General features: G+C 31.4%; 1 pseudogene across 1 annotated transcript in view; it reads right to left on the reverse strand.

The window, feature by feature from the left end:
• The window catches only part of LOC143222362 (protein TANC2-like), an 88926-nt pseudogene that overhangs the window by 41110 nt on the left and 22389 nt on the right, over positions 1 to 25427 (reverse strand). The window contains exons 4-11 of the transcript XR_013012202.1: positions 23996 to 24103; positions 20956 to 21165; positions 17155 to 17301; positions 16300 to 16392; positions 15629 to 15750; positions 3828 to 3969; positions 1851 to 2103; positions 266 to 497 (exon numbers count right to left, since the gene is read on the reverse strand). The product of XR_013012202.1 is annotated as a protein TANC2-like (transcript). The remainder of the gene's footprint in view (positions 1 to 265; positions 498 to 1850; positions 2104 to 3827; positions 3970 to 15628; positions 15751 to 16299; positions 16393 to 17154; positions 17302 to 20955; positions 21166 to 23995; positions 24104 to 25427) is intronic.

Consider the following 25427-nt stretch of genomic DNA (forward strand, 5'->3'; position numbering starts at 1 on the left):
ATGTAAATTACACAATTGTACCACTAGTCTGACTTTGTAACCATTACATAATTGTACCACTAGTCTGACTTTGTAACCATTATTAATCTAACGCTAAAGTAGAATGGTACTATAAGTTATTTAAGAATTCCTATAATGAGAATACTATTAATTTATCTTCCTAGCCATAAAGAAAAAGTTAAAGTTTATGCTTTGCAATCATACTATTTAATGAAAAGATGAACAACAACACAAAGCTTTGGTTTGACTAATTGAAATTACAAACCTTGAGCCATGGTGGGAACTGTGGAATATGTCTTGTCAAGAAAGAAGCAATGGTGTCTCCATAATCAGGCCTGTGAAACTCTGCTTCGTTTAAACCATCTAATACAACAAGACATGACGTATTTGCTATCCTTCCAAGTTTTCTGAGTGAGTGTAGGGGTTCAAGAATTCCTTTAATGAAAGCGGTACTGGGGTCTGCTATACAGGACGACATTGCTAGTAAGTCTTGAAACCTAAGTTGCACAATACAGTTTATGATGTTGCAAGTTAATTCAAGTGTTTTAAACATTTTTGTGTGTAAATGACTAGGAATACATTATTCACTTTTGCTTTGTACACAACGGCACTAATCAGATAGTAAAGAAACGAACGGAACAAACGAAAACACCTTTAGTAACTTCAGTAATTATAAATAATTATTATACATACACAAGCAAGTTTTGCAGTTCAATCCATTGTATCTGACAAACAGTAGAGCACAGGAAGATAAAATTTCAGAGGTATGTTAAAGGTATACAGATGCAAGTGCCACAATTGTTACAAATTACCAACTCAGGTGCCATTGTGATTTCCTTAGCACACTTCCCGCAAGTGTAAGGGTCAACCACAGAACAAGTGTGTAGAGAGATGAACTGAGACTACCGCGGGAGATAATATGCACAGAGGGCCATCTTCTTTTGTTGCTGTGCACAAGTTCATAAAAAAATTGGGGATACAGACTGTGACATGCCATGTACAGGCAGAACACTGGCATCTTAACTGTCATTAAGCAGTAGTGGAATAAATCAGTACAGATGCACATTATTCCATCAGATGTCTGTATCTGCAAACTTCAGCTGTTTGTAAGGCACTTTGGACAATTTTGTGAATCTTTCCTTGGAAGCTGTATCATGTTCAAGCACTGAAGATGGTGCACTTGACCTGATGTGTTGGTTTTGCACTGCAGTTTTTAGCAAGACTTGAAATCAATAACCACTGGTCTGGCAATATCTTATTGACAGAAGAAACACAACTGACCCTTTCTGGAAATGTCAACACGTACAGTTGTGTTATGTTGTTGGGAACTACGGTCTGCGGACTTACAGTGCTAGAAACGGGGTTTTGAAACCCATGGTGAGAAAAGCACAGTGGTCCATTTTGTAGTTTTTTGCTTAACTTTAAAGAAACACAGTGGTGCAACTCTTGGCAACATGTGACAACTGTGAAGTTTACAACCATACAATATTCTTAATACCCCAGTGCAATTACATTCTTCTATATTACGTAGTTTACGAAATATGAGTTGTGAAACTTTATTAACATCCTGTACAAAACAGATTTGTAATGGAAAAAACTAAGATTTCAGAGCAACTTGAAAATGTACAGTAAGAACATTTGGTAAATCCTGCTCAGATCAAAATGTTTATTAAACCCTGCTCATTCAGAATGTTTATTAAGCATTCTAGATCATGACATTTATACAACTATTTTCAGGTCAGTAAAATTATATCAACTTTAATCTAAAGATTTAATTTTTTCTGATCAACAGACAGTACAACATAAATATCATACATCTCACCAAGAGCTAGAACAGTTTGTGTTTTTACCTTTTCTCTTTAAGAAGTAACTCTCTATATCCTACTAGCTGTGGTGACTGACAGAGTTGGGCAGCCATATTGTGTACATATTCAGGCACCAGACATGTGATGTTATTGTCAGCTTGACAAAAATGATAGGCCACCACGTGACCCCCGAGAAATCGAGCAGCCTCCTGAGTCAAGCTGAGTTGAGACTGGTAGATGGGACTGCCGTCTCCACTTGACGTAGACATTGCATCACTTCCGCTACTGGAGAGAGTATCTACAGATATATACACATTAAATATAGATTTTTATTAACATAAATCTAATGGAGCCTTAAAACCTTTCCAGTATTCATGATAATATAACCCATATTTCAACCAAAAACACATGCACATCATTTTTAAATACTCAGAATCATGATGAAGGTTTATTAAATGGAAAAGATTTTTGGTTACAAAACAACTAGGTGTCACTATAATTACTTCCCAGATGAGCTAAATGATTTATTTTGTGTATTGTTCTTTATATCCACACAAAGACATATAATATACATCTGAACTAGTTGTCCATAATGTTGAGTTGATAAAATAATGTAAGACAGCTAGTTAACAAGATCCATTGCCAACTGTTTGACTACTCCAATTTAATAGCAGGATTTAACCATCATTCCTATAAATGCACCCAGAGCTCCAAAGTAGCATGATTTTGCAGCAAAGGGATGAGGACCATGGACCATCAAATTCACTGATTCACACTCTCACATCTAACCATGACCAAAGCTCTAAGAATTAGCCTATTTAATATTATAACAGCTGTACAACACTGAGTATAAACTGATTTTGATTTTATCCTGTCATGTAAGATTCATTTACTATTGCATTAGGACAAAGGGCATCTTCCAGACTGGGAGACATATTTTGTTTGAAGATCACCAACAAATGTAGGTCACAGACACAGAATTCGTGAAGATTCATTTTAAAAAAATGAATGTTTGTGGTAATAAATTAACTTTTTTAATAAAAAAAGTTTATTCCTTTTCAATAGAAACACAAAGACTTTGAAAGATAAGAACATATTGTTTTTATTCTTTGTTTAGAAGTTGGTTCTTGTATGAATCTTAAAATAATTACTTATTTTTATACCCCCACCCAGATGCTTAGTGGTAAGTCTGAGGGCTTATGATACTGCTTTTTTAGGCACAGTGCAGGCAGCTTATTGTGTACCTTTCGTACTTAATGAAAAACATGTTTTGTTTTCTTTATGTATTAAATTTCAAATGTTTCTATCTACAGCTAAGACTTTTTGTTCACTTATTCTAAGAAGGAAAATGTGTTATCAAAATAATTTGTCAAAAAGAGGTTTGTGTAGAATTTTTTATGAATCTTTAACTGTTAATGTAGACATAAACTTTACAAAAATGTATTTTATCTTACTTTAAAACTTTGTCCTCATAATGTTCAGACCAGTAATACATTCATCTTTTGACCCTTCTAATTAAAACTATTACACTATCAAACAAACCTTTACTATAGCAAGAACTGTCTTCCCTTTCCATTGAAGCTATTAGACTATAGAACAAACCTTTGCTGTAGTAAGGACTGTCTTACCTTGCTATTGAAGCTATTACACTGCTAAACAAACCTTTGCTGTAGTAAGAACTGTTTTTCTTCTCAATGAAGCTATTCTATTGTGAAACACACCTTTGCTATCTTAAAGACTGTCTTCCTTTGCTATTTAAGCTATTACACTGTCAAACAAATCTTTGCTGTAGTAAGGACTGTCTTTCCTTGCTATTAAAGCTATTACACTGTCAAACAAACCTTTGCTGTATTTAAGGACTGTCTTCCTTTGCTATTGAAACTATTACACTGTCAAACAAACCTTTGCTGTAGTATGGGCTGTCTACCCTTCTCATTGAAGCTATTAGACTATAAAACAAACCTTTGCCATAGTAACAACTGTCTTCCATTGCTATTGAAGCTTTTACACTGTGAAACAAACCTTTGCTATAGTAAGAACTGTCTTCCCTTCTCCTACTGAAACTGCTGTAGTCCACAAGTTGGAGAACAATACTTGTTTTCCCTGAACCTGGACCACCAGTAATGACCACTCCTTGATTGTTGTGAGTGTTGGACATCAGTTCCTGAAGAAAAAAAGGTCAACAGGTATGAAGTTCATTTCACCTTAAACCACAGATCTAGGAATTATGTATAACAATACACGGTATTAATTAGTATAGATTAGGAAGTATGTATAACAATACATGGTATTAATTAGTATAGACTAGAAAGTATGTATACCAATACATGGTATTAATTAGTATAGATTAGGAAGTATGTATAACAATACATGGTATGAGTTAGTATAGACTAGGAAGTATGTATAACAATACATGGTATTAATTAGTATAGACTAGGAAGTATGTATAACAAAACATGGTGTTAATTAGTATAGACTAGGAAGTATGTATAACAATACATGGTATTAATTAGTATAGATTAGGAAGTATGTATAACAAAACATGGTATTAATTAGTATAGACTAGGAAGTATGTATAACAATACATGATATTAATTAGTATAGACTAGGAAGTATGTATAACAAAACATGGTATTAATTAGTATAGACTAGGAAGAATGTATAACAATACATGGTATTAATTAGTATAGACTAGGAAGTATGTATAACAAAACATGGTATTAATTAGTATAGACTAGGAAGTATGTATAACAAAACATGGTATTAATTAGTTTAAACTAGGAAGTATGTATAACAAAACATGGTATTAATTAATATAGACTAGAAAGTATGTATACCAATACATGGTATTAATTAGTATAGCTAGGAAGTATGTATAACAATACATGATATTAAGAAGTATAGCTAGGAAGTATGTATAACAATACATGATATTAATTAGTATAGACTAGGAAGTATGTATAACAATACATGATATTAATTAGTATAGACTAGAAAGTATGTATACCAATACATGGTATTAATTAGTATAGACTAGGAAGTATGTATAACAATACATGGTATTAATTAGTATAGACTAGGAAGTATGTATAACAAAACATGGTATTAATTAGTATAGACTGGAAGTATGTATAACAAAACATGGTATTAATTAGTATAGACTAGGAAGTATGTATAACAAAACATGGTGTTAATTAGTATAGACTAGGAAGTATGTATAACAATACATGGTATTAATTAGTATAGACTAGGAAGTATGTATAACAAAACATGGTGTTAATTAGTATAGACTAGGAAGTATGTATAACAATACATGGTATTAATTAGTATAGATTAGGAAGTATGTATAACAAAACATGGTATTAATTAGTATAGACTAGGAAGTATGTATAACAATACATGATATTAATTAGTATAGACTAGGAAGTATGTATAACAAAACATGGTATTAATTAGTATAGACTAGGAAGAATGTATAACAATACATGGTATTAATTAGTATAGACTAGGAAGTATGTATTACAAAACATGGTATTAATTAGTATAGACTAGGAAGTATGTATAACAAAACATGGTATTAATTACTATAGACTAGGAAGTATGTATAACAAAACATGATATTAAGAAGTATAGCTAGGAAGTATGTATAACAAAACATGATATTAAGAAGTATAGCTAGGAAGTATGTATAACAATACATGATATTAATTAGTATAGACTAGGAAGTATGTATAACAATACATGATATTAATTAGTATAGACTAGAAAGTATGTATACCAATACATGGTATTAATTAGTATAGACTAGGAAGTATGTATAACAATACATGGTATTAATTAGTATAGACTAGGAAGTATGTATAACAAAACATGGTATTAATTAGTATAGACTGGAAGTATGTATAACAAAACATGGTATTAATTAGTATAGACTAGGAAGTATGTATAACAAAACATGGTGTTAATTAGTATAGACTAGGAAGTATGTATAACAATACATGGTATTAATTAGTATAGACTAGGAAGTATGTATAACAAAACATGGTGTTAATTAGTATAGACTAGGAAGTATGTATAACAATACATGGTATTAATTAGTATAGATTAGGAAGTATGTATAACAAAACATGGTATTAATTAGTATAGACTAGGAAGTATGTATAACAATACATGATATTAATTAGTATAGACTAGGAAGTATGTATAACAAAACATGGTATTGATTAGTATAGACTAGGAAGAATGTATAACAATACATGGTATTAATTAGTATAGACTATGAAGTATGTATAACAAAACATGGTATTAATTAGTATAGACTAGGAAGTATGTATAACAAAACATGGTATTAATTAGTTTAAACTAGGAAGTATGTATAACAAAACATGGTATTAATTAGTATAGACTAGGAAGTATGTATAACAAAACATGGTATTAATTAGTATAGACTAGAAAGTATGTATAACAAAACATGGTATTAATTAGTATAGACTAGGAAGTATGTAAAACAAAACATGGTATTAATTAGTATAGACTAGAAAGTATGTATAACAAAACATGGTATTAATTAGTATAGACTAGGAAGTATGTATAACAATACATGATATTAATTAGTATAGACTAGAAAGTATGTACACCAATACATGGTATTAATTAGTATAGACTAGGAAGTATGTATAACAATACATGGTATAAATTAGTATAGACTAGAAAGTATGTATAACAATACATGATATTAATTAGTATAGCTAGGAAGTATGTATAACAATACATGGTATTAATTAGTATAGACTAGGAAGTATGTAAAACAAAACATGGTATTAATTAGTATAGACTAGAAAGTATGTATAACAAAACATGGTATTAATTAGTATAGACTAGAAAGTATGTATAACAAAACATGGTATTAATTAGTATAGACTAGGAAGTATGTATAACAATACATGGTATTAATTAGTATAGACTAGGAAGTATGTATAACAAAACATGGTATTAATTAGTATAGACTAGGAAGTATGTAAAACAAAACATGGTATTAATTAGTATAGACTAGAAAGTATGTATAACAAAACATGGTATTAATTAGTATAGACTAGAAAGTATGTATAACAAAACATGGTATTAATTAGTATAGACTAGGAAGTATGTATAACAAAACATGGTATTAATTAGTATAGACTAGGAAGTATGTATAACAAAACATGGTATTAATTAGTATAGACTAGGAAGTATGTAAAACAAAACATGGTATTAATTAGTATAGACTAGAAAGTATGTATAACAAAACATGGTATTAATTAGTATAGACTAGGAAGTATCTATAACAATACATGATATTAAGAAGTATAGCTAGAAAGTATGTATAACAATACATGGTATTAATTAGTATAGACTAGGAAGTATGTATAACAAAACATGGTATTAATTAGTATAGACTAGGAAGTATGTATAACAAAACATGGTATTAATTAGTATAGACTAGAAAGTATGTATAACAAAACATGGTATTAATTAGTATAGACTAGGAAGTATGTATACCAACACATGGTATTAATTAGTATAGACTAGGAAGTATGTATAACAATACATGGTATTAATTAGTATAGACTAGGAAGTATGTATAACAATACATGGTATTAATTAGTATAGACTAGAAAGTATGTATACCAATACATGGTATTAATTAGTATAGACTAGGAAGTATGTATAACAATACATGGTATAAATTAGTATAGACTAGGAAGCATGTATAACAATACATGATATTAATTAGTATAGACTAGAAAGTATGTATAACAATACATGATATTAAGAAGTATAGCTAGGAAGTATGTATAACAATACATGGTATTAATTAGTATAGACTAGGAAGTATGTATAACAAAACATGGTATTAATTAGTATAGACTGGAAGTATGTATAACAAAACATGGTATTAATTAGTATAGACTAGGAAGTATGTATAACAAAACATGGTGTTAATTAGTATAGACTAGGAAGTATGTATAACAAAACATGGTATTAATTAGTATAGACTAGGAAGTATGTATAACAATACATGATATTAATTAGTATAGACTAGGAAGTATGTATAACAAAACATGGTATTAATTAGTATAGACTAGGAAGAATGTATAACAAAACATGGTATTAATTAGTTTAAACTAGGAAGTATGTATAACAAAACATGGTATTAATTAGTATAGACTAGGAAGTATGTATAACAATACATGGTATTAATTACTATAGACTAGGAAGTATGTATAACAAAACATGGTATTAATTAGTATAGACTAGGAAGTATGTATAACAAAACATGGTATTAATTAGTATAGACTAGGAAGTATGTATAACAAAACATGGTATTAATTAGTATAGACTAGGAAGTATGTAAAACAAAACATGGTATTAATTAGTATAGACTAGGAAGTATGTATAACAAAACATGGTATTAATTAGTTTAAACTAGGAAGTATGTATAACAAAACATGGTATTAATTAGTATAGACTAGAAAGTATGTATACCAATACATGGTATTAATTAGTATAGCTAGGAAGTATGTATAACAATACATGATATTAAGAAGTATAGCTAGGAAGTATGTATAACAATACATGATATTAATTAGTATAGACTAGGAAGTATGTATAACAATACATGATATTAATTAGTATAGACTAGAAAGTATGTATACCAATACATGGTATTAATTAGTATAGACTAGGAAGTATGTATAACAATACATGGTATTAATTAGTATAGACTAGGAAGTATGTATAACAAAACATGGTATTAATTAGTATAGACTGGAAGTATGTATAACAAAACATGGTATTAATTAGTATAGACTAGGAAGTATGTATAACAAAACATGGTGTTAATTAGTATAGACTAGGAAGTATGTATAACAATACATGGTATTAATTAGTATAGACTAGGAAGTATGTATAACAAAACATGGTGTTAATTAGTATAGACTAGGAAGTATGTATAACAATACATGGTATTAATTAGTATAGATTAGGAAGTATGTATAACAAAACATGGTATTAATTAGTATAGACTAGGAAGTATGTATAACAATACATGATATTAATTAGTATAGACTAGGAAGTATGTATAACAAAACATGGTATTAATTAGTATAGACTAGGAAGAATGTATAACAATACATGGTATTAATTAGTATAGACTAGGAAGTATGTATAACAAAACATGGTATTAATTAGTATAGACTAGGAAGTATGTATAACAAAACATGGTATTAATTACTATAGACTAGGAAGTATGTATAACAAAACATGATATTAAGAAGTATAGCTAGGAAGTATGTATAACAAAACATGATATTAAGAAGTATAGCTAGGAAGTATGTATAACAATACATGATATTAATTAGTATAGACTAGGAAGTATGTATAACAATACATGATATTAATTAGTATAGACTAGAAAGTATGTATACCAATACATGGTATTAATTAGTATAGACTAGGAAGTATGTATAACAATACATGGTATTAATTAGTATAGACTAGGAAGTATGTATAACAAAACATGGTATTAATTAGTATAGACTGGAAGTATGTATAACAAAACATGGTATTAATTAGTATAGACTAGGAAGTATGTATAACAAAACATGGTGTTAATTAGTATAGACTAGGAAGTATGTATAACAATACATGGTATTAATTAGTATAGACTAGGAAGTATGTATAACAAAACATGGTGTTAATTAGTATAGACTAGGAAGTATGTATAACAATACATGGTATTAATTAGTATAGATTAGGAAGTATGTATAACAAAACATGGTATTAATTAGTATAGACTAGGAAGTATGTATAACAATACATGATATTAATTAGTATAGACTAGGAAGTATGTATAACAAAACATGGTATTGATTAGTATAGACTAGGAAGAATGTATAACAATACATGGTATTAATTAGTATAGACTATGAAGTATGTATAACAAAACATGGTATTAATTAGTATAGACTAGGAAGTATGTATAACAAAACATGGTATTAATTAGTTTAAACTAGGAAGTATGTATAACAAAACATGGTATTAATTAGTATAGACTAGGAAGTATGTATAACAAAACATGGTATTAATTAGTATAGACTAGGAAGTATGTATAACAAAACATGGTATTAATTAGTATAGACTAGGAAGTATGTAAAACAAAACATGGTATTAATTAGTATAGACTAGAAAGTATGTATAACAAAACATGGTATTAATTAGTATAGACTAGGAAGTATGTATAACAATACATGATATTAATTAGTATAGACTAGAAAGTATGTATACCAATACATGGTATTAATTAGTATAGACTAGGAAGTATGTATAACAATACATGGTATAAATTAGTATAGACTAGAAAGTATGTATAACAATACATGATATTAATTAGTATAGCTAGGAAGTATGTATAACAATACATGGTATTAATTAGTATAGACTAGGAAGTATGTAAAACAAAACATGGTATTAATTAGTATAGACTAGAAAGTATGTATAACAAAACATGGTATTAATTAGTATAGACTAGAAAGTATGTATAACAAAACATGGTATTAATTAGTATAGACTAGGAAGTATGTACAACAATACATGGTATTAATTAGTATAGACTAGAAAGTATGTATAACAAAACATGGTATTAATTAGTATAGACTAGGAAGTATGTAAAACAAAACATGGTATTAATTAGTATAGACTAGAAAGTATGTATAACAAAACATGGTATTAATTAGTATAGACTAGAAAGTATGTATAACAAAACATGGTATTAATTAGTATAGACTAGGAAGTATGTATAACAATACATGGTATTAATTAGTATAGACTAGGAAGTATGTATAACAAAACATGGTATTAATTAGTATAGACTAGGAAGTATGTAAAACAAAACATGGTATTAATTAGTATAGACTAGAAAGTATGTATAACAAAACATGGTATTAATTAGTATAGACTAGGAAGTATCTATAACAATACATGATATTAAGAAGTATAGCTAGAAAGTATGTATAACAATACATGGTATTAATTAGTATAGACTAGGAAGTATGTATAACAAAACATGGTATTAATTAGTATAGACTAGGAAGTATGTATAACAAAACATGGTATTAATTAGTATAGACTAGAAAGTATGTATAACAAAACATGGTATTAATTAGTATAGACTAGGAAGTATGTATAACAATACATGGTATTAATTAGTATAGACTAGAAAGTATGTATACCAACACATGGTATTAATTAGTATAGACTAGGAAGTATGTATAACAATACATGGTATTAATTAGTATAGACTAGGAAGTATGTATAACAATACATGGTATTAATTAGTATAGACTAGAAAGTATGTATACCAATACATGGTATTAATTAGTATAGACTAGGAAGTATGTATAACAATACATGGTATAAATTAGTATAGACTAGGAAGCATGTATAACAATACATGATATTAATTAGTATAGACTAGAAAGTATGTATAACAATACATGATATTAAGAAGTATAGCTAGGAAGTATGTATAACAATACATGGTATTAATTAGTATAGACTAGGAAGTATGTATAACAAAACATGGTATTAATTAGTATAGACTGGAAGTATGTATAACAAAACATGGTATTAATTAGTATAGACTAGGAAGTATGTATAACAAAACATGGTGTTAATTAGTATAGACTAGGAAGTATGTATAACAAAACATGGTATTAATTAGTATAGACTAGGAAGTATGTATAACAATACATGATATTAATTAGTATAGACTAGGAAGTATGTATAACAAAACATGGTATTAATTAGTATAGACTAGGAAGAATGTATAACAATACATGGTATTAATTAGTATAGACTAGGAAGTATGTATAACAAAACATGGTATTAATTAGTATAGACTAGGAAGTATGTATAACAAAACATGGTATTAATTAGTTTAAACTAGGAAGTATGTATAACAAAACATGGTATTAATTAGTATAGACTAGGAAGTATGTATAACAATACATGGTATTAATTACTATAGACTAGGAAGTATGTATAACAAAACATGGTATTAATTAGTATAGACTAGGAAGTATGTATAACAAAACATGGTATTAATTAGTATAGACTAGGAAGTATGTATAACAAAACATGGTATTAATTAGTATAGACTAGGAAGTATGTAAAACAAAACATGGTATTAATTAGTATAGACTAGAAAGTATGTATAACAAAACATGGTATTAATTAGTATAGACTAGGAAGTATGTATAACAATACATGATATTAATTAGTATAGACTAGAAAGTATGTATACCAATACATGGTATTAATTAGTATAGACTAGGAAGTATGTATAACAATACATGGTATAAATTAGTATAGACTAGGAAGTATGTATAACAATACATGATATTAAGAAGTATAGCTAGGAAGTATGTATAACAATACATGATATTAATTAGTATAGACTAGGAAGTATGTATAACAATACATGATATTAATTAGTATAGACTAGAAAGTATGTATACCAATACATGGTATTAATTAGTAGAATAGAAAGTATGTATAACAATACATGATATTAATTAGTAGAATAGAAAGTATGTATAACAATACATGATATTAAGAAGTATAGCTAGGAAGTATGTATAACAATACATGGTATTAATTAGTATAGATTAGGAAGTATGTATAACAATACATGGTATGAGTTAGTATAGACTAGGAAGTATGTATAACAATACATGGTATTAATTAGAAAAGACTAGGAAGTATGTAAAACAAAACATGGTATTAATTAGTATAGACTAGGAAGTATGTATAACAAAACATGGTATTAATTAGTATAGACTAGGAAGTATGTATAACAAAACATGGTATTAATTAGTATAAACTAGAAAGTATGTATAACAAAACATGGTATTAATTAGTATAGACTAGGAAGTATGTATAACAAAACATGGTATTAATTAGTATAGACTAGGAAGTATGTATAACAAAACATGGTATTAATTAGTATAGACTAGGAAGTATGTAAAACAAAACATGGTATTAATTAGTATAGACTAGAAAGTATGTATAACAAAACATGGTATTAATTAGTATAGACTAGGAAGTATGTATAACAATACATGATACTAAGAAGTATAGCTAGGAAGTATGTATAACAATACATGATATTAATTAGTATAGACTAGGAAGTATGTATAACAATACATGATATTAATTAGTATAGACTAGAAAGTATGTATACCAATACATGGTATTAATTAGTATAGACTAGGAAGTATGTATAACAATACATGGTATAAATTAGTATAGACTAGGAAGTATGTATAACAATACATGATATTAAGAAGTATAGCTAGGAAGTATGTATAACAATACATGATATTAATTAGTATAGACTAGGAAGTATGTATAACAATACATGATATTAATTAGTATAGACTAGAAAGTATGTATACCAATACATGGTATTAAATAGTATAGACTAGGAAGTATGTATAACAAAACATGGTATTAATTAGTATAGACTAGGAAGTATGTAAAACAAAACATGGTATTAATTAGTATAGACTAGAAAGTATGTATAACAAAACATGGTATTAATTAGTATAGACTAGGAAGTATGTATAACAAAACATGGTATTAATTAGTATAGACTAGGAAGTATGTATAACAATACATGGTATTAATTAGTATAGACTAGGAAGTATGTATAACACTACATGATATTAATTAGTATAGACTACGAAGTATGTATAACAATACATTGTATTACACCCTTGTGCAAATTAATTGAAACAAATGGTCATTTTACAATATTTTCAGCATGGCGGCCGATGTTGGCTCGCTGGACTCGCTGATTTCCTTTAATAGTCATTTTTTTGACACAGACGGCGTCATTAACTGTGTTTTGGAGTACGGTCAATCTATTTTTGGGATGTATAACGAAATTTTGAGGAATATTACGTCATTCGAAATTGCATTAAAATGGCAAGGAGACCAGTCAAAAAACAACTTCTTACCAACTCAATGAAGAAAAAACGGTATCAATGGGGTCTGAAATACAAGAACTGGACGCAAGAACAATGGCGGAAGGTGTTATTCAGTGACGAGACTCATTTCTTCGTACAGGGTCAAAGAAGCTGCATGTTCGCAGATCTTCAGGTGAGAAACTTCTAGAATCTCACATCAATCAGTTCGCAAAACATCTCTTGAAGAAGATGTTTTGGGGCTTTTTCAGCTACTATGGCGTCGGAGGCTTACATATCGTAGAAGGTATGATGCGAGGACCACAGTACATCGAAGTTTTGCAGAGAAGAGTCGTTCCAGAATTGAAAAAGAGATTTCCAGATGGATCTGGCATTTTTCAGCAAGATCTGGCTCCGTGCCACACATCGAAACTTATGAAGAATTTTATGACTACAACGAGAATAAAGGTGCTGGGCTGGCCTAGAAACTCTCCGGACTTAAATCCTATTGGACATCTTTGGGCGATTTGTAAAGAAAGACTTCGGGAAACAGACTGTACTACGAAAGACAAACTAATTGAGGCCATAATTGAGTTGTGGTACCGCGATCCAAAAATTAATAAAGATTGTAGTCAACTCTTGGACTCGGTGCCAAAGCGGATTAATGATCTTCTGAAAAATAAAGGTGGTCATATCATGTATTAATTTGTGAGTAATGTTTGGATTCTCAGAAATAAAACGCAAAAAAAAAAATCGAAAAATCGTAATTTTACGTCTTGTTTCAATTAATTTGCACAAGGGTGTAAATAGTATAGACGATCATGTAAGTAAACTATTTAATTATAATTTGTTATTGAACAATTTATTATTATAGTAGCATAGCATGCTTCATTGCTCAAGTGTACTGTTCTTTGTTCTACTGAATGTATTTGATAAAATATCTCTTTATCTAAAATACACTCTTTATCTAACTTAAAATTAACATCGAAGTCAAACTCTTTGACTAGTTTTAAAGTCCAACTCTGGTTTGGGTTTTACTGGCTTAGCATGTTTGGGTTTGTGAATGGGTCATGAAAAAAACAGAACCTCAAGCTTCAAAAAACTGTAGGGTTCGCTGCTGACGTAGTTTGTTAACTGCACATAGGTTCTTGTTCACTTTATATGTGAACAAAGTGTTAGCCACATTTGAGAGATGTGGTTCGTTCTGTATCTGCTTGTGATTATTTTCACACTTTGAAAACAGAATAACATTCAAACACTTTTAACAAATTGAAAATAAAGACACAAAAAAATTCTGTCAGTAATCAAATTGAACAAATATTTTGTCAGCGATAATAAGTAAAAATATAAAATCTGAACCTTTGGCTTTGTTTGTTTGTTTGTTTTGAAATTTCGCACAAAGCTACTCGAGGGCTATCTGTGCTAGCCGTCCCTAATTTAGCAGTGTAAGACTAGAGGGAAGGCAGCTAGTCATCACCACCCACCGCCAACTCTTGGGCTACTCTTTTACCAACGAATAGTGGGATTGACCGTCACATTATACATCCCCACGGCTGGGAGGGCGAGCATGTTTAGCGCGACGCGGGCGCGAACCCGCGACCCTCGGATTACGAGTCGCACGCCTTACGCGCTAGGCCATGCCGGGCCTGAACCTTTGGCGAAAATATATCACAATAAATTATGAAAAAAAGGCTTAATCAAGTGATTATTTCATCAAAGCATAAATGGTGATTTTCAGTTTTCTTCCTTCTGTTATCTTACATTATTTTTCTTAAATATACTTCGTTATTGATCGCACGTAAATAAAAAGATACATACTTGTTCAATCTCTCTGTATAACCATTGCCTGCCATAAAATAACGGTTCTGTTTCTGTTTGAGGAACTTCAAAGAACATGGGTTTTAAACTGACAGGAATCATTGTGTAGGCTTGACTGTACCCTAAAACACAATGTTGAAACTGGCCTTAGGTTTGTTTTTAAGCCTCGAAACATAGAAATGAAACTAGTCATAGAAACGTTTTTAAATTTTGAAACAAAGCTGAAACTAGTCGTAGTCATGTTCTGAAACTCACCAAATTTCGATAAAAATACATTAAAATAATTATGAAAAAGTAATTAGCAGTAACTATATTTAGGAAATAATTTGCTTGTTGTTATTCGATGATTTATCTGATCGACGTCGATCACCGGTATTAAAATCCAGGTTTTAACATTACAAGTCATCAGATTTATTACTGAGTCACCAAACAGGGATTGGGGAGGCGTTTTTGAAACAAGCTTGTCAGCTAAGCCTTTTCCTGTAATGTTGCATTGTAATTAATTTGTAAAGAAATTAAGATATAACCAAACATCCCATATTTACGTTTTCTTTAGCATGGGTAAAGTTATTGTGCATTGAGCATATATAAAAACAAAATATTTTGTTATTTTCAAATTATTTCATCGCTTGTCGTAAATTAAAAATAAAGCATTCTTCTAATGTTCATACCTCTACTATCTGCTGCGAATGACGTTCTTATACGTCTGTCAGATCGACGTATGAAAGCTGACCTTTTCCAAACTGGACTAGATTCTTTCATCCCTAAAATAAATCATCAGTTAAGTTTATGTTCACGTAATCCACATTGTGAGTTTTTCAAAACTAACACACTTATAAAATATATTGGGTTTGGTTTCTTTCGAATTTCGCGCAAAGCTACACGATGGCTATATGCGCTAGCCGTCCCTATAGAGGGAAGGCAGCTAGCCATCACCACCCACCGCCAACTCTGAGCTATTCTTTTACCACCGAATACTGGGATTAACTGTTACATTTAATAAGGTCCCACGGCTGAAAGGGCGAACATGTTTGGTGGGACGGGGATTCGAACTCGTGACCCTCAGACTACGAGTCGAGTGCCTTAACCACCTGAACCATGCCGGACCAAATATATTCGGAATTCCCTTATATAGAAAAAACAGCTAGTAAAACCTACCTGATGGTGTTGGACAGTTCCTGAATATAAAACCTAAAAACAAATATCACACATACTGCATTTCCTTAAGGTAATGTTATATATTTCTAGAAGCTTAAAAGGAAACTACCAAGAAATAGTAAAACATTAATTCATTGAAAATTAAAGGAAAATAGGAAAATAAAATTTGAATTTTATGAACATGTAATATTTGGTGCATTTTAAATACGCTTTGAAAGTAATAACTTTTCGTGATAGTTAACAACGGGAGAGAAGAATTATTCATACAGACCAATGATAAAATTGAATAAAATCCCTTATATTATTTAATACAGTCACATATTAAAGGTAAATACATGTAGATTTGAGGGAGAAAAGTAAAACCTCACTTTCACTAAGCTGCCGTCGAAAGTTCGTCGCTAGGGGGTTGAGAGACCAGCTTGGGCAAGAGGTCAGGTACGCTGCAACTTTCTCACAACTCAACTCACGCTTTGCTTGTAAGTTATCTATTCCCGCATCATTTACAACTGATGAATCTATAGTGATAAAGAAAAGTAAAAGACAAATTAGGTCAACATATGAATATATAAGTTATTGAAGAATTTTCTTGAACAATTAGGACTTGTTAGGCACGTTCCTGAAGAACTATGACTTGTTCAGACGCGTTCCTAAAGAATGAGGCCTAATGTGGCATACGTGTATATCTGAAAAATTAGGACTAGTTGAGGCACATCCTGGAGAACTGGAACTTATTGAAATATGTTTCTCATACTTCTTGAAATTGCGTTACACAACATTTTCAGACATATTGGAAACATTCTTCAACTCGTAAATTGGAAACACTTTACACCTACAGAACAAAGAAGTATCAGTCCACCAGATACGTCAGTCACGTACCGCTTAAAACTATAATACATCTGTTTGTCTGTCTGTATACTACGTATGCCACTCTCCCACTTTAAAACTGGTGTAACAGGTATGCTTTAGTGTTTAGTCCTATATTAATATTTTAACTTAAAACTGGTGTAACTTGCATGCTTTGTGTTTGGTTCTATATTAGTATTTTAACTTAAAACTGGTATAACATGCATGCTATAGTGTTCAGTCCTGTATTTTATTCAAGTTAAAACAGGTGTAACATGCAAGCTTTAGTGTTTAGTCCTATATTAGTATTTTTACTTAAAACCGGAGTAATATGTGAGCTTTAGTGTTTAGTCCTATATTAATATTTTAACTTAAAACCGGAGTAATATGTATGGTATAGTGTTTAGTCCTATATTAATATTTTAACTTAAAACCGGAGTAATATGTATGGTATAGTGTTTAGTCCTATATTAATATTTTAACTTAAAACTGGAGTAATATGTGTGCTATAGTGTTTAATCCTATATTAATATTTTCATGTTGAATCTGGTGCGATATCCAATACATATAATAGATTAGGTGTTTGAATTTCAAAGAAATGTACTTTGTTAGATTTTTTTATATGACCTTAAAGAATCTGACGTTTGTAAGATTTATGGTTGAAAATGGGAAGAGCATTTGTTTCACACCTGGTGAATTTTTCTGAGGATACTAGAAACTTACGAAAAAAAAAAAACATCTTCCAAGCCGCACGCGAGTATGTTAGACACACTTGATACCCACTAGTGTAACAGAAACTTACAACATTTTCAAAACATGTAAAACAGAAAAAGAGAGACCTCGAACAAGCTTTAAATCAATGCTTCGTGAGACCCCCTTGTGAAGGTCATGATATTAAGATACGAATTTCTCCCCGTGGAAAGGAGTCCCACGTTATGTGAGTCACTCATGAAACAGCCCATATCAGAAACCAATTAACGTATAACAAACGAAAACTGTTATATAGAAACAGTTTGTTTGTTTACTAGACCGAGATTTAATGCTATTTAAAGAGGTTAGATCCCCGTGGATGATCTACTCGGATGAAAAACCTATCCAGCTACGTAAGAACTTGTCATATAATGTGTACGTCTCTGATAGCCAGATGAATCACGAGCCACTGAAATATTTGTCCATACCTAATCACCACCACCCCCTTACGTCGTAAATAATACAACCATACCATAAATGGTGCTTGCAGGTGAGTTGCTATAAGATGCTTGAGATTACCTGTTAAAATCTTGTATCTATGTCAACTAGAAAATGCGACACAGACAGAGAGCCAGGACTCCAAATTTTGATTTAGAATAAAGGAAAACTTAAGTACTGCTAGAGAAGTGTTGATTCATAAAGTGCTCTCAAAAACTTTTGTTTGTAGTTTAGCACAAACAATATGCTGTACCCATTGTGGGTATCGAAAACCGGTTTTTAGCGATTTCGAGGATATAAAACCTACACAAAACTTCATTATAATCACCAAAAACCTTACTAACATTTCAAAACAACAATATAATCACCCAGGTGGACCTTGAAAACAAACCACTCTTCTTCCTGAGCTTGGAAACAAGTCACTGTTTCTCCTATCAAATATTTATAACGTTACGGGAAACAGTCAAGACTTAATGATGAAAAAATAATAGTGTAATTAAAACAATTAGCAGCAAAAGTTACATATATTATCTCAACTGAAAAACAAGATAATCAGAACAATAACATCGAAAGGTTGTATGTGTTATATCACATAAAAAAATAACACAATTAGTATAGAGAATTTATATACGTTATCTTAGATAAGAAATAACATAATTAGTATCGAAAGGTTGTATATGTTATATCACATAAAAAATAACACAATTAGTATAGAGAATTTATATACGTTATCTTAGATAAGAAATAACATAATTAGTATCGAAATGTTGTATATGTTATATCACATAAAAAATAACACAATTAGTATAGAGAGTTTATATACGTTATCTTAGATAAGAAATAACATAATTAGTATCGAAAGGTTGTATATGTTATATCACATAAAAAATAACACAATTAGTATAGAGAGTTTATATACGTTATCTTAGATAAGAAATAACATAATTAGTATCGAAAGGTTGTATATGTTATATCACATAAAAAAAATAACACAATTAGTATAAAGAGTTTATATATGTTATCTTAGATAAGAAATAACATAATTAGTATCGAAATGTTGTATATGTTATATCACATAAAAAATAATGTACCCATGGCAACGTAAAACCTGTAGAGCATAGACAGAAATAAAAATAAAACATCGTACATTGAACTGTAGGAACACAAGTACCCATGACGTTAGGTAATGTTATTTAATACAACATTTGTGGGTGTGTAGTGTATTCACGAAATTGTAACATCTCGATTTAATACATACACTGTGGGTACATAATAATATCATGATAGTATTTTTTATTTCATTCAAAAATTGTTTGTACATAATGTATCCATTGTAATAAAACGTATACACACTCTGTTATATTTGATAAGTAAGAAGGTAATGTGACGTCACTGATTACGTAAACAGTTAATGTTAGTCTGTTTGTTAGCTGTTTTATTAACAATCAAGAGTTTTCTTCTCTTACAAGCCAAGCACAAAAAATCTACACAGTGATTCAGTCTGGGTCAGAGGAAAAAATATATTAAAACGAAACTTTAATTTCTAGCATTTAAATGTTCTCGATAAAGTGTGTTGTTCTTTTTCGACAAGCAAAGCCACAAAGGGCTATCTGCTCCGCCCACCGAGGGGAATCGAACCGGGGGGCAAAACAATGATGCATGATTGTTTTTTTGAATTTCGCACAAAGCTACTCGAGGGCTATCTGTGCTAGCCGTCCCTAATTTAGTAGTGTAAGACTAGAGGGAAGGCAGCTAGTCATCACCACCCACCGCCAACTCTTGGGCTACTCTTTTACCAACGAATAGTGGGATTGACAGTTACATTATAACGTCCTCACGGCTGAAAGGGCGAGCATGTTTGGCGCGACGGGGATGCGAACCCGCGACCCTCAGATTGTGAGTCGCACGCCTTATCGCGCTTGGCCATGCCGGGCCTCTCGATAAAGTGCAAAGTTTGTGAAAGGTACAGTCGCTCTATACAACAGAAGGAGTATGCATTCAAATATATCTTTAATTTTTAGCATAAAATGGGAAACAAGACTCGTGCTATAGATAAAGTGCCAGCTTGCGACAGGTGCGGTTGTCCTCGTTTGTTAAAACATATGCTCAAACCTAATCTAATTGTAACTAAGACTTACTTGTGGCAGGAACAGTGTTGGCAGATCGTGTTATGTGCGCTTCACTACTAACCACATTGGCATAAGTGTCCTCAGTAATCAAGTGGGTTAAGTCAGGTTGTAGAGATGACATTCTAGGAGATTCGTGACCCTTGCCACCCAGGAGCACCCCAAGGCGGGCGTAGAAGCCATTTTTCTTTCCTTTGTCTTCAGGATGAGGACGTTGGTAATCTTTCAAGAAATTAATAAACCACATCAAACTAATTGATCATAATCGATCAGAAATGTGGGATAAAGAAAAATAAAAATAGTTCCGAGACAGATGTTAATATAACGTGTACATTACAACATGCTTTCTGTGCATCATGACACAGAATCGTAAGAAGAAAAGAAACTACCTAGAAGACTTTGAACATGTTATGTGTGCCAAGCTCATGGTACAAAGTATCGGACAATTATAATCAAACTGTGAGAAAACAAGAAGTTCAAATAAAATATCTCTGCCACAAATTCTGGTAACATTAACATGAAACTTATTAACTTGATCGTGTTTGCTCAGACGTATTGAAATGGACGTTCTTACACTCACTCCTCGTGCACACCTGTCTTATTCGTGCAAGCATTATTCAAGTCATGCTGTCACTATTTATCTAGACCAATCAGGTGGCATTACTGCCACGCCCCTTCTTCTAAATCACCATCTTGTTGGTTAGTATCCGAAATTCGTAGTAAATCTAATAATGTAGGATTAGAACTAAACATATCAAGCATTATCTTTAAGACATAGTCATTAAAGACGAAAATATCAAATGCATCTATACATGCGCAGACCATCCGATTTTTACCTATATCCCACAATGAACGGACTTTTCGAATCAGGATCTGTGACCAGTGATTTACTGTTGCCAACTCTGCGAATAGATAAAAAAAAATAACATTTCAAACAACATAACTGATTCTTACTGAATAGAAAGGGTTATTCATCATTCTTCATGATGAAATGTTTTCACAATGAATTAAAGAAAAATGGTGAAAAATGTTTTTTTCTTCAACGGAAGTGGTGGGGCTACTCCGACCAAATACCACACCTTGCAGTATGATATTTTCATAATGAAGTACAAAATACCCCAGTATTTATATCAAAGTTATTTTCGAACTTATATAAACAAGTTATAAACAACAGAGGTTTCATAACATTCTTTTGAATATTTGTGATCTGTCGCTACCTAATACATTTACTTTGTCACTAACTGGCCATGTAATACGTTTAGTTTGTTTAATAAATTTCGCGCAAAGGTACACGAGGGCTACGAGAGCTATCTACAATAGCTGTTCCTGATTTAGCAGTGTAAGACTAGAGGGAAGGCAGCTAGTCATCACCATCCACCGTCAACTCATAGGCTACTCTTTTACCAACGAATAGTGGGATTGAGTGTCACTATATAACGTACACACGGCTGAAAGGGCAAGCATGTTTGGTGCGATGGGGATTCGAACCTGCGACCCTTGGATTATGACTCGAACGCCTTAACCCACCTAGCCATGCCGGGCTTTTTGTTTTTGATAAAATATTCAATGTGTTATTTCCAATACGTTTAGAAGCTTTGTTTTATTGTTTTTAAGCACAAAACTACACAATGGGCTATTTGTGCTGTGTACATTACGTTTATCAAAATCTAGTTTTTAGTGTTAGAAGCCACTAGGAGACGACATAAGGGTGATAAATTTTTAAATCATCGGATACTACAAACTTTTTTCTTTTCTTTTTTTACTTTTGATTATTGTACCGTTCAGCACAAAGAAAGATTGAAATTAATTTCGGCCACATCTTGCAAACGGGTTGTCAAAGGTTATCTATTTTAATAAGAATCAGTTAATATTTTCAGTGTATAGTTAGCCAGAAACATTTGAACAAACTGTAAAGGGATAATGAATAAGTATAAACATGAATTCATCAACAACTAGTCACGTTCATATCGACTGTATTTATTGCCAACAACTAGTCACGTTCGTATCGACTGTATTTATTGCACTTGGACCCATCTTTTTGGCACAGCATGGCCAGGTGATTAAGGCACTCGACTCGTAATCCGAGGGTCGCGGGTTCGAATTCACGTCACACCAAACATGCTCGGCCTTTCAACCGTGGGAGCGTTATATGTGACGACCAATCCCACTATTCATTGGTAAAAGAGTAGCCCAAGAGTTGGCGGTGGGTAGTGATGACTAGCTGCCTTCTCTCTAGTCTTACACTGCTAAATTAGGGATGGCTACCGCAGATATTCCTCTTGTAGCTTCTTTACGTGAAATTCAAACCAAACCATCTTTTCATTTTGCATTTGGAAAACACGGTTGATTTTTATCAAATTATTGAACATAATGATCGAAGAAAGGAGGATGAAAAATGGTGGATAATCCATCAGTGAAAAAGGTTAGTGACGTTTGGTTTACCTGAAAAGGAATTCCTAATCCAAATATGACATCCTAATCCTGGTTAATTCGCGAATTTAAGATTAAATTAAGTTTTAAAAATAAGTTCCTCGTCATAGGAACTTCACATAAATAATCGGAGATTTTTTTAAAAAAAGTAAGACAGATTTAGAGGATAAAAATTGTATTATAAAAAATATCGTGCTTAATGTTCCAGGGTGCAGTTCGAAGGGTGCGAGGCTTGAAATGTGTTCTTGCGGAACCCAATCCGTATTTTCAGCAGTGAGAGACAGTTTTTACCATTCTATTCAAAAGGCCACATCCAGTCAAAGTATATAGTACAAGTATTGCTGGTTGACTGGTTTTGTGTTAAGCACTAAGCTATTCAATGGGCTTTATGTGCTTTTCTCATTACTTTTGTCTTGTTATAAGTTTTAAAAACTTATCGCTATACTATTAGGAGATCCGTGGTATGCTGTAGGTAAAGGGTTAAAAATTCTCAGTCTACGGACAATTTTTACACTGAGTTTCAATATAATTGGTTTTAGTTGTTCACGTTTATCGAAATTATTAAACTTAAAATTAAATTATATATATGTATTTATACATATTTTTTTTAAATATACTTCACCTGATAAATCATCCTGGCTGTCAATATTAATGGTGTTTGGTCGTAGGTGACGACACTGTTGCCCCTGGAGATGGGAAAACCCAGGACTGCGTGATAACTTTGTTGGAACTTTACCAAGATAAAAGTAAAATAACAAACGGTAAATATTAAACAACAACAACAACAAATTTTAACCCGCTGTTTTATTGAACGTGGTATAAAACATCAATATGCACCTATACTTTTGAATTTTGAAGCTTAATTAATAAATAAACTTACAAAAGAAAAACAACACCAGGGGATCGCTACAAAACCACACAAGGCAATCAATTCTTTTTGCACTCGTCTGGATTTTTCGTGAATTTTAATTGGTCTCGAAACGATTTGAATATCGCCAGTAATGAGAAGAAATGATGACGTCAATATAAATAAAGTCTGAATAAATATATAATAAACTATGCAAATATTTAGCACTTATAAAGTACTCATTAAGTGTTTTGTCAAAATTTTCGTACAACAAAAGATAAAAAAACAACAACAAATAAACAAACATGAACGTAGACACATTATGTGAATTCCAAATTTTTTCATCAGGTTATACCAACAGCAACAAGACTCAAAAGGACCAAAAACGGGATGACCTATTATTGTGGTCTATGAAAGAGGGCAGGAACCTAGCAGCAAGAATAATTCCACAAGAGTAAAATGTGACCTGGAAAATTGAAGCTTTCTGCGTCAGTTGGTTTTATGGGCACTTTTTCCAAGTGCTGACGTCAGTAGCAACTAGATACATCTTGTATTAAACCGCTAATTAATTTAGTAAAGTTCATCACTTAAGATTTGGCGGTAACTACAGGAAATTGTAGAGATGATTTAGCCACTCTTGCTGTGTTACTAATGAACTCAACAATTGTTCTTTGTTGTTTAATTTCTGGATTTTGTTGATTCAATATCTCCCGTACAGATGGCAGCACTAGATACACAGTTGGGGAAAAAGTACATAGCATTTGACGGTTAAATTCAATAAACTCTTAAGTTATACAAATAAGTTTACAAAGAAGACTAAATTCGATAAAAACGGTTATAATACTGTGCTAAAACAAATGTTAAAATTATCTCGGTTAATCACAGCGTAGATGCAAAGCTTCAACCGAGAATTTGAAATTTTCAAAATAATTATACTGCGCAAAATGACGGTTTGCTGCTGTTTCTTCGTTTTTGAATTTCGCGCAAAGCTACACGAGGGCTATCTGCGTTAGTCATCCATACTTTAGCAGTATAACACTAGAGGGAAGGCAGCTAGTCATCACCAGCCACCGCTAACTCTTGAGCTACCTTTTTTACCAACGAGTAGTGGGATGGACCGAAATTATAACGCCCCCACGGCTCAAAAGGCGAGAATGTTTGGTGTAACGGGCATTCGACCTGCTTTGTTGTTGTGGTGTTATTACGC

Source organism: Tachypleus tridentatus, chromosome 8 (genome assembly GCF_004210375.1).
Source record: "Tachypleus tridentatus isolate NWPU-2018 chromosome 8, ASM421037v1, whole genome shotgun sequence".
Classification (NCBI taxonomy): domain Eukaryota; kingdom Metazoa; phylum Arthropoda; class Merostomata; order Xiphosura; family Limulidae; genus Tachypleus; species Tachypleus tridentatus.